Source organism: Helianthus annuus, chromosome 8 (genome assembly GCF_002127325.2).
Source record: "Helianthus annuus cultivar XRQ/B chromosome 8, HanXRQr2.0-SUNRISE, whole genome shotgun sequence".
Taxonomy (NCBI): Eukaryota; Viridiplantae; Streptophyta; class Magnoliopsida; order Asterales; family Asteraceae; genus Helianthus; species Helianthus annuus.
The window spans coordinates 65,559,278-65,571,883 of record NC_035440.2 but is presented as its reverse complement, the minus strand read 5'-3'; positions in this window follow the sequence as shown (position 1 = coordinate 65,571,883).

Below are 12,606 nucleotides of genomic sequence, written 5' to 3'. Positions count from 1 at the left end.
CTTGGGATTGGCAGGTTATTACAGGCGCTTTATTGAAAATTTTTCAGGGATTGCTGCACCCCTAACTTCTCTGACTAGGAAGAAAATTAAGTTCGACTGGGGCCTTAAGCAGCAAGAAGCTTTTGATATCCTTAAGCAGAAGCTAAGCAATGCACCTGTGTTGACATTGCGTGAAGGAATAGAAGAATTTGTGGTATACTGTGATGCATCACACACCGGGATGGGGTGTGTGCTTATGCAGAAAGGCAAGGTTATTGCCTATGCTTCACATTAGTTAAAGGTGCATGAAAAGAATTACACCACCCATGATTTGGAGTTAGGTGCCGTTGTATTCGCACTGAAGCTTTGGAGGCACTACTTATATGGCATCAAATTCGTGATCTATTCTGATTAACAGAGCCTCCAGCATCTGTTCAACCAGAAGGATTTAAACATAAGGTAGCAATGATGGATGGAAACTTTGAATGATTATGATTGTGAAATAAGATACCATCCTGGCAAGGCAAATGTAGTCGCTGATGCCCTGAGTCGAAAGGAAAGAGTAAAGCCTATTAGAATCAATGCCAAGAGCATTGAGATAAAGAATAGTTTGAATGAAAGGTTGTTAGCTGCACAGAAGGAAGTTGTATTAGAAGCTAACTACCCTAATGAAAAGCTAGGGGTAACTGAAGAACAGTTATCCTATGGAAAGGACGGAATTTTAAGGTTAAATGGACGAATATGGGTTCCAGTTTATGGAGGACTACGAGAAGTTATCCTCCAGGAAGCCCACAGTTCCAAATACTCCGTTCATCCTGGAGCTGACAAGATGTACCAGGATTTGAAGGCAAACTTTTGGTGGATAGGCTTGAAGAAGTCTATAGCTACCTATGTAGCTAAATATTTGACATGTGCGCAAGTCAAAGCTGAACATCAAGAAGCCATCAGGTTTGCTGCAACAACCTGAACTTCCCGAGTGGAAGTGGGAAATGGTGACGATGGATTTCATCACCAAGTTGCCGAAGACAAGGAAAGGAAATGACACTATATGGGTGATAGTTGATAGACTGACTAAGTCAGCACATTTCCTACCCATTAAGGAGACTTATAGCTCCGACATGCTAGCCCAATTGTACGTAGATAAGATTATATCTCTCCATAGCGTACCTGTGTCTATTATCTCTGACGGAGATACTAGATACACATCACATTTTTGGAAAAGTTTCCAACAATCTTTGGGCACGCGCTTAAACTTCAGTACGGCTTACCATCCTCAGACGGACGGACAGAGTGAGCGTACAATTCAGACTTTGGAAGACATGCTTTGTGCATGTACAATCGACTTAGGTGGTAGTTGGGATAACTACCTGCCATTAGTTGAGTTCTCGTATAACAATAGCTACCATACCAGCATTAAGGCTGCGCCTTTTGAGGCCTTGTATGGTAGGAAGTGTAGAACGCCCGTCTGTTGGGCGGAAGTTGGAGATGTCCAACTGTCAGGACCAAAAATAGTCTTTGAAATGACGGACAAGATTGTCCAGATTCGTGACCGTCTGAAAGCTGCCCGTGATCAGCAGAAAAGCTACGCAGATTTGAAGCGTAAACCTTTTAACTTCGAGGTAGGTGACAAGGTACTGCTTAAAGTATCACCCTGGAAGGGAGTGATGCGATTTGGTAAGAAAGGCAAGTTAAGCCCAAGATACATAGGACCCTTCGAGATCATCGAACGTGTCGGATCAGTTGCCTATAAGTTAAACTTACCTGAAGAGCTCAATGGTATTCACAATGTATTTCACATATGCAATCTGAAGAAGTGTGTCGCAGATGATTCACTAGTCATACCACACACAGATGTGCACATAGAAGAGGGCTTGAAGTTTGTTGAAAAACCTGTGTCGATCGAGGATCGACAGGTTAAAAAGCTTCGAAGGAAGCATGTACCGATTGTAAAGGTTAAATGGGATGCCCATAGAGGTCCCGAGTACACGTGGGAGGTAGAATCCACAATGAAAGAGAAATACCCTCATTTGTTTCAGTAAATCTCGAGGTCGAGATTTCTTTTAAGGGGGTGAGGATGTAACACCTTGAAAATTTATGTTCAATAAATAAGCGACACGTGTCACATACGATAAAAGCATTGTAAACCCGGATTTAGTTAAAGATGTATGGCAGGATTTTTAAACACGTCTTATACCTCTGAACGACTTTATTATAAATCCCAAGACCCTAACATGACTAATAAACATCTAGTATACCTTTAATCCGGTGATTACTAATAATAAAGGATGTCCAAATTAGCTAGTATGGATCCTAGGAAATAATGCTCAATAAATCTTTCGTATATATTTTCCATCATAATGCAAACCAATGATACATTGAGATAAGTAGACATAACTGGTCAAGCATGGGTAAAAAGGCCTCATACTGACATTTTCCAGATTCAAAATCATGCATTACTAGTTGTCCGTTCAAAGCATGAAAGGTTATTTTTTTTGCTTCTGGCAAGAGCTTACGGACCGCAAAGGTCCTACCTTACGGTCCGTAATGTGCGAAAGGTTAAAACTTTTCCTCTGTCAAAGGCTTACGGACCGTAAAGGTCCTGCCTTACGGTCCGTAAGGGGTGCCCAACGACAGTAACTTGGCTGTTGGCTGTTATAACGGTTTAACCGACCTTGTAAGATATTTTCAGCAACATGGGCGACCCCTAACCTTTCCTAGACACTAGGAAACACTTGTAAATGATCTGGGAACAATGATAGACCTAGTTGTCATGATCTCAATGGTTTAAGAACACTATAAAAGGGCCATGAGTTGCTACATTGTGTTCATTCCTCATTCTGCATTCTTGGAACTTCTCTGGAGCACAAGTTCCTTCTCTAAGCATCTATGGTCGTTCATTAGACTTCAGTAAGTATGCTTAACCTTTCTTAGTTTAGTTTTTGCTTAGTTTTAGCTTAAAAGTCAAACCGTCGTAATTAACGGTTGACTTAGCGATTAATCACTAATGGTCCAGTAATTAGTCGAATCAAAGGTAGTTATATGTTGGTAATTATGTGGGCATTAAACCCTTAAAAGGGCACCCTCTGATTCCCACTCTAACTAGTTCAAATGTTGGGTCAAAGTTACTTAGAAAAGTCAACAAAAGCTTAATTTTTGAATTAACATGTAATTAACAATGTAGAAGGCATGTAACCTATTTTATCACTCATATAACTTGATAATAAGTTTAATAACCGGTCTAAGCTTGTTGCTCCGACAATTTCCTATTTAGACCCGGTTCGGAACCGAAAGTCGCAAAACTTTGACTTTTGCTTTGACTTCAGTTCTGACCCATTTTAGTAGAGTTTAGAAATGCCTTAGGACTTCCTTAGGACCAGGTTACAATATGGTATGACCCTCTGTGACTGGTTCGTTGTTTGTCCGAGTCGTTTGCACATTTCCATTATATGCTTAAAAGTTGACCATAATGCCCTTTTTACCTTAAAACGAGAGTTTTGGATATGTGAAAAAACAATAACCTTAGTTACTGATTTCTAAACATGTCCCTAAAATTTCGTGTCAATTCGAGGTCTAGAATAGGAGTTATACTAAATAGCGCAATTAAGAAACTTTTATTAATAAACCGGCGCAATTAGCATAAAGCCTATCTAAACCCAAATTTCGACACCAAACCTTTTACACACTAATGTAATATAATATTTTGAGATTTTCATAGATTTTTGATTATTTTTAACCTGCTCATAACCTAAGGTTATGGCATTGATTCGGTAAATACCGATTATACCCTTTTCGGACATAAAATGAGTTCTACATAGTATTTTGACACGAATCCAGTTGCTACTGATTTTAAATAATAAATAAAGTATTTTGAACTTTATAACCTGATCAGAAAAATCAGATTTCCTGTATAACCCGGAAATCGCTTCAAACGACTTTTTACGCATATTAAACGCATAGTTTGGGTTTAAAAGCATTTTGTCAAGTAAGGCTTATTGCCTACTGATATAGCTTGTTAAAATAAGTGGTTTTACTAATTACTTCAGACCCGAACATCAGAAGTATAAATAATCTCTTTTATAATCTTTAAAATGACCAAAATACCCCTACGAGGCGTATTATGGGATTAAACTCGTTATGGGCATAATGGAAGGTATCCTGCTGATATCACAAAATATTTAGAGCACATTAACTCAGGAAACATGTGTAAGACTCTTACGGTTACCTGTACGCCAGTTACGCGTTCAGTTCGGTTTATGTAACTAGTTTACATAAATTAGCCGAAACGGGTCAAACCTTGTCGTTTTAATCTCGAAATCCATAATGTGGTTGGATTACCCATATTATACAAGTCTTCAAACTTGTCGGGTCAAAATCACATTCTATTCCGGTCTTCGCTTATTCGTGCGTTCGAACCGTATCTTTCGTTAAAACTAACCGGTCTAAGTTTAGGCTTAATTAAAGACCCGTTAGGATCCTAATAGGTTATTATAAACCTTCGTTCTAGAATAGGAGACCCGGTAAAAGCTACTGCACTTGCTATTTGTGAATTGATATTTGCAAAGGTAAATACTTTTAACTTATTTTCCTATACGGGCTTGGGGTACGGTATATAAAATACCGCTTGGTCCAGCATTGAATTTTTAATCGATTAGAGGTTAAATTATTGATATGCTTTGTTTTAAAATGTTTTGTTTGCTTAGAGCCTTTGGGGGGTTAATGACCATGTCCCGGATATCCTTGGCATCATCTTACGAGATGGCCACGACTTGAGCATGGGGTGTAGGCGTACACCCGTCTGTGCATAAATAAATGAATAAATAATGTGGTGTGTCTATTGATCTTTAACCCGGTCTACGGAACGGGCTACTGAATGCATAAGAAACATGTAATTCGTTTACAAGTATTATATTAAAATAATTATCCCAAGTTATAAAAGTTTGTGCCACGTGCATTCAAATCAATTTTATTAAACCTTTTTCAAAAGTGTTGGTTGAATGTATTTACCAGTGTAAACTGATGTATTTTCCCAAAAAGGCTAAGTGTAGGTACTAAGCGAACTAGGCTGGCTTTCTCCTAGCATCCTCAATAAGTCCCGCAAGCTTGGATGTCAAACTGTTGAACATGCTTCCTATTTATTTTTGGATCCCCTGTGGATTAATTTCGACTGTTGTGATACATGATATTACAATAACATTCGGTTGAAATATATCTATCTTTTGCTTCTGCTGTGCATTTAAATATTGTGTTGTTTGACTGTAATGTTACCAACTACGTCACGATAGTCCCCCACCGGGCCCACCGGTGAAACGTGTGAAAATCGGGGCGTGACACTATGTCTTCATTAAGCGCGTTATTGATCTATATGTGTGTGCTATAATTATAATGCTACGTGCTTACTTGCTATGCTCTCATTAAACATAATTACCAAATTACTTGGTTATACTATGATTATACTATTGCTTGATTGGTTAGTATGATAACCTAATATGTGTATGTGCATATGATCTCTAAGAAACTATAGGCACTCACTATACAATAAGACCTGACCTAACCGATCTTCTTCTCAGAAGATGTCAACACAAGGGAACGTCGATACCAACAACCCTCTGCCGACAACAGCAGAGTCAGGACTGCAAGGGCGCATCTCGCAAGCCATCGCACAACTCGAGGCCCTTCGCTTCGAACACGGCGGAGGTACCTCAGGGAATAACCCACCTGACGGTTGCACTTACGAGCAGTTCCTGAACCACAAACCTCGAGAATTCGATGGCACTGGGGGTGCCTTAGCTTTTGTGTGTTGGGTGGAGAAGACGAATTCTGTCTTACGGCTGAGCAAATGTGCCCCAGAACATCAGGTCACGTACGTAGCTGGACTATTTGTAGATGAGGCTCTGTCATGGTGGAACCTTCAGGTTCAAACAATGGGCGAGACTTCTGCGTATGCTTTAACGTGGGACGAACTAAAGGAACTAATGCGCAAGAGATATTGCTCTAGGGCGGAAGTCCAGAAGTTGGAAACTGAATTGTGGGACCTGAAAATGGAAGGTCCAAAGATAACTGAATATGTGCAGAGATTTCGCGAACTAACACAAGTTGCATCACGTTTGGTGGAACCAGAATCTAGGAAGATCGAACGTTTCATCGGGGGACTGGCACCTCAGATTCTAAGCCTAGTAACAACATCTAAGCCTCCAACAATCATCGAATCAATCGACATGAGTGTGGCACTCACTGAAGAAGCGATTAGACAAGGAAAATTTTCCACTCCGGAAGAGAAAAATGAGACTTTCGTAGAGTTATCTGGGGATAACAAGAGAAAGCTCGTAAATTTCAAGAAGGTTACTCGGGTGAGTAACGAGAAGAAGGCCAAAAAGGGAAAAGACTACATGGGTGTCCTACCTAAGTGCGACAATTGTCTACGATATCATGTCAAGCGATGTAAATATGGAAAATGTTAGGCCCTAGAAGTGTGAGAATAACGCATCCAATATACGCAACGGGCTATGGTTGCGATCTAGGCTTTAACAGGTTAGTTTATATAAGGTTTGGATCTTTTTTTATAGGTCATTTGGGCTATGCCTAAGGACATGTGGGCTAGGCAGGCCCATGGGGAGCCCATGTGAGGCATGGGCTTACTAGAGTATAAAGCCTAGTTTGTTTCACTAACTAGGGTGAGGTCTCCTTGTTACATAAATTCTAGAGAACCAGGGAGGGAGTCTATTTGGTGGTTTTGTGTACTTATACCAGACGATTTTGCTAACAATAGTAATAGAAACGTGTGTGAGTTAAAAGTTATTTCGGTGTTCTTCATATTTCTTGTTTTTCGGTTTTCTTGAATTTCACCAAGTTTGGATTCCGCCCATCCTTGGTGTTTGTTTGATATCATTGTTTGATCCAGTTGATTTGGGACTTACAAATAGTAAATATTATTTTAAGCAATTGTTTTTCTATTAAATATCTTTTATTCGTTATTAAATTTGACTTATTTTCTAATAACATATGTATGTTAATTTAAAAAAAATCTAACTCGACAACTATATTCATTTATTTTTTCAACATTGCGACATAAATCTTTTGTAAATGAACATTGTGACGCTATCGTACCAAACTGAACTAAAGCCAACGATAAATAGTTATTTAATATTTAAAGTATTTATTTTTTAATAATATTTTATTCATCATTTAATTTGATTTTTTTAATAACTTTTGTGCTATGTTTATTTTTTTCAACATTATGATAATTTTTTTTTATTGAAAACGGATACACTGTCGATGTTGTGCTAAACCTGTAGGATCGAGAATCGATCTAAACGAGTCTATCAGAAGAGTTCTAATCCATATCAAAGGCGGAATTCAATGATATAGACTTGGAAACAGCTTGATTCACTCTTTAATTGTCTTGTTTATTGATTTAACACTGATACAGATCAAATGACACGTCGGCAGCACTTCGGTACCGGAATCAGGAACGTTGAAATGAAATGGCAAGGCTCCTATTTACAGACATGCCATTTCGAACGAAATGACCAAGGTTCGTTTCGTGCGAAATGGACACAGTCTATTTCGTGCGAAATGACTCTTGTCATTTCGTGCAGAATGGCCTTTCCTACACGTTTCTCGTTTTTCGTGCCCTGTTTAATCTAAACTATTACAAGACTCGATACAAGACGAAGTCGACAGACATATGCACCAACAGACTCCCCCTTGGATGTTGACGAAGTCTTCGGTGTCGAGTCTTTGCAATCTTCAGTCTTGATCAGTCTTCGTGTTCTTCTAAAGTATCTGACAGTGTAAGCATCCTCAATCTCTGTCTCTTTTCTCTCAGCAGCAGCTAACCTCTCCCTAGGATGTTGATCTAACAATCATCAATTTCCTCTTTCTCTTTTCTCAGAATCTCAATCTGACTTCTTCACATTCTCTTGATCAGATCTCTTGATTCCTTAAGCTCTTCAGCATCAGCAGCTTGCATAAACATGGTTACAGGATCAGAAGCTGGCTCTATGCATCTACAAACTCCCCTTTTAACAGACTCCCCATTGAGTTGTGCTGGGATCGCAGTCTGATTTTCACAGGTTCTAGAATCGAAACCTGGCTCTCACATAGTTGTAACCTGCACAGACTCTACCTCAAAATAAATTTCACAATTTTAACAATTTGACAAATTTATTCTCTGCTTATCACTTGTAGAAACAAACTCAAAACATTAATTTTTATAATATAACATTTCTCAAATTATCTCAAACTTTTTAACTTTACTTTCCATCTCCAACAAACTCTCCCAAACTTGTTCATCATGTTTAGCACTTGGAATTTTGAAAATTAGATTTTCATCATCAGTTGTCGAAAATATTTTTGTATTTTCAAAAAATTTATACTAAAACACACTTAAAATCTTTTTGGATTTTTGTTTTTTTTTTAAAGAAATGCAATAAAGAAATATTTACAGACAATATTTTTGTTAGTTTGTGTAAGAGGATCATATCAGATTTTGAGACAAATCACTAACACCGTTAAGCTTTAAATATTTTAAGTCCTAAACGATTCACGTAGATTGTCAGTATACTGATCCACTTAAATTTTCACAAAAAGTTCAATTGTTTCGAGATACGAGATTAGTGTTTTAATGGACTTAAACTTATTTGCGTGTCCCACCTCAGAATATACTCTCGTATCCAGACTTCTATATTCAGTCTTACAGGTGAATGTACTCTAATGATATATGTTAAACGGGTAAATGCGAAACCATGAGAGCTCAGGTTAGAACTTCTGTTCAAACAGAGAGATGATGGCTCGACTTTAGGTGTGTCCCGTTTGGGGATCTTTTCTTCAACATCACATGATTATCATTTTGCAATGTTTCATCATTTTTTATGCTGAGGGTAAGCTTTAAAGATTAAAGCAATGCAAAGTATTATACAAGGACTAGGCTATTGCTCCCGCAAAATCAGAAGTCCTGGTATAATACCCTAGATACCATCACGCACAAAGACCTAGTATGTCAGAAATAGAAAGTCTTTCAAACAAGATTTCGGGGGTTACCCATATATCCGAGAGATGTTTCCCACGAAATAAGTAAGTATTGAAATTTAGGTTTATATCTCGAAAATCAATCTACTAAATGTATAAAAACCTACTGGCACATCCTCAGTGAGATCGTTTATCACTTTTGACTTTACAATTCTTTAGCGTGCTCTGATAGTCCATTAATTGTCACACCCCGACCACGTAAAACATCAAATCGTGGCGGAAACGTCGGGGAGTGTTGTAACAGAATTATTGTTCCACAACCAAGGTAATTCAAATAATATTTTATTCATCACCCAAGGGTGGAATACATTGTTTCAAACGAGAACCCACAAGTTACATTGTCTTAAAATAAAAAGAAATAAAGTACATAACAAGTTTTAACTAGTCTAGATCCATTTTATCGTCACTAAGGCCCAAGTCCATCCTAGTGTATCACGATCATCCTATGCATTTGCTCCTGAAACACATGTGAAAATAGGTACGTCAGCATAAAAATGCCTGTGAGATACATAGGTTTTGTGAAAATAGGATCCATGACTTAGGTTTTAGAAAAATGTTTAATGAAATGTAGTCATGAACCTTGTTGATTGTATTGTTTGTAAATCATTTGAAAAACGATGGTAGATATGTATTTTTGAAAGAATAATGTATGGTTAAATAAATAACCAAGTAAAATAAATTGTATAAAACAAGTTGTCTGTAAAACAATGTATTGTGAAAATATGTTATATAGCTAAACTGAAATGATTTAAACAACGTTGCGATGCGTAATATCATACAAACACTTATATATAGGAAGTACCAGCGGCGTATCCTCCATGTTTGTATCATATTACACACGCCTCGTTACTTAAATCACTTACCCAAACAAACCACCAATGTAAACATGTTTATGTTTAACCAAATGTCAAAATGTTTATGCGAAAAACCATGTCTAACGTCAAGTGTAAATCATGTAATGTGTGTAAAAATGTCAAAATGTCTATGTCAATGTCAATCATGTCATGTGTAAACAAAATGTCATGTATGGTAAGTGAAATATGTATCAACTAAACCATAGGTGAAAATGCACAAAACAAAGTATTGAAGTAAAACTCAGTTTAAATCAACGTTATGTTTTGTGGAGATGCATGCTATACTGAATACAAACATTTATGCGGTATTGTGAAAATGCATACATTCAAGCCTTGTGACTGTGGTGATAAACCTTTAAACAAATTAAAGGTCTATCGGTTTTTCTGTTTAAATCGAATTCGGTCATTCCTTTCATCCAAACATACCCAGGATGTCAGGAACGGGAGTTGTCAATTCCTATGGTACCACTACCTACTAACGAGCGGCGTGATCAAAGTTAATGAATGTATATTGTCCCACTTAAACAAACCAAATGTCATACCCAAAATATAAACATGTGAAAACAATGCACTAAGTATGTAATCAAATGTACACACAAAGCGTGAAATATCATGTAAAACAAATATACTAAGTATGATGAACATACATAGCATGAAAATGGTAAATCAAATGTACTAAGTATGATGAACATACATAGCATGAAAAGGTAATGTAAAACAATGTGCTAAGTATGATGAACATACATAGCATGAAAATGTCATGTAAAACAAGTGTACTAATGAACATAGCAAGTATATAATGCGAAAACATGAAAGCATGAAAGTAACAAGTAGGCACATGTGTTTCACCCCAAAACGTTTGGAAAACAGTAAAAGAGGGGTCTATGTACTCACTTGAGATTGCTTAGAAGTCGTAGGATAACCACCAAGCAATGCTAGAAGATCACGGAATCAAACGGCACCTATATAGGTATCTACATTAATAAACAGACCTATCAGAGGATCGGGTAGTACGAGGTTTTGTAAACCAAATAAGCGTGGGAACTTATGTAATATGGTCTAACAACGCCTGCGTACTAAAACGAAACTTATCCTAAGTGCTTTTGACCCGTTACGACCCGTATAGGTAGCTTATGCCACTTTAACGCGTCGTTCGCGTAAAACGCGTTCGGAATGCCTAACTAGCCCTATGATAAACAAGATATGCCTTAACATGTTCAATATTGTTGCTAAATCAGTTTAGATACCAAAAATTATGTTACATAGGCTTAAAATAAATTTCAGCGTAAAAAGGGCATTTTGGTAATTTACCTAAGGCACATACGTTACCTATCATACAACTAGTTAAACGATGTGACCATAGGGTATAACCTCGGAAGGTTATTCCCTATACAACTATGGTCACCTAATATGTTTGGTCGGATCCTAATGATCGACTAAATGGGTCGGGTTCGTAAGCATAAGCGATTGATTAGATCGCTTACCTTATGACCCTTAGACAAGCACAAAACTAGTAGCGACGAGCTAAACATGCTAGAACATGTTTAGTGAAGTTAGAAAACAGGTTTGGTATTAAAACAAACGGTTTTAATACCCTAGAGTAGTTTGGTTACAAAATATGCGAGAAAACGCATTTTGGCCGAAACTACGACTCGTCACTGAGCCTAGATAACGTGGTAATCAGTAGGTATAGTCACTAGGGACTATAACCATCGTGATTACGCTCACGTTATGAAATTCAAACGAACTTCGCATTGACCATAAACTGGTCAATGCAGAAAGTCAAACGCAGTTTGACTTTAACGCTAAAACGAACGAAAAACGCGAAAGAATACTTACAGAAGGTCCCCGCAAGATTGATTTCCGAGTATTTCTCAGGTATGAAGTGTTTATAACTCCAACTTAGAGAAAATCTCAGAATCAAGTGGGTTTGAATGAAGTTGGGGTTGGGTATTTATAGGTGAAGCACAACTGTTAGGATCGTTTCTTGGAAAACGAGCTTCGATCTGAGCCTTACACCTCGTACCCACTGATTTACAAAACCATTGGCACCCCAAACCAGCCCATAGTTTAGGAGAAACCATGTGCATAAGTGTGTAACAGCTGGGAATAGCTGGAAAGCATTTCTGCTGATCTGGGAGGGGCTTACGGACCGTAAGCAACCCCATACGGTCCGTAAGGGACCTGCAGACCAGCTATGTTTTCATTTTGACAGTTTTGGCCCCTGTGCGCGCATGGTCGAGTTTTGGCACTTCAAACACCCGTCAAACCCATTTTAAGGCTCTAAAATGAAGTTAAAGTATAGGGAACTTGAAACATGCTCAAAAATATGCCGGATGTCGGTTCGTTTGGCCGTACGATTGCGTTGTTCGGTTAATTACGATGGAAGTCGTAACGGACGCAAAAACGGTCCAAATTGCGCGACGAATGGATTTTTGACAAGCTAATCACTAAAACATAATATTTTAATGATTACATAAATTTTTGGATGTGGAAGTATTCAGAATGTAAGTTATGCGCTAAAATGCAAACTTATGCACTTTTTGACGCTTTTAGTCCCTGAATGAGCATAAAGTTTATTTTAGCACACCGAACCCCTCAAAGCCTATTTCTAAGCTATGTAAAGGATATTTAGGGTGTGTTTAACTTATGATCATGTTCCGGAATGTTCGTTACAGTTCAAATCGGCATACTTTCGCAGTTTGTCAATTTTAGTCCCTGTAAGCGAAATAACTGGATTTTGCCA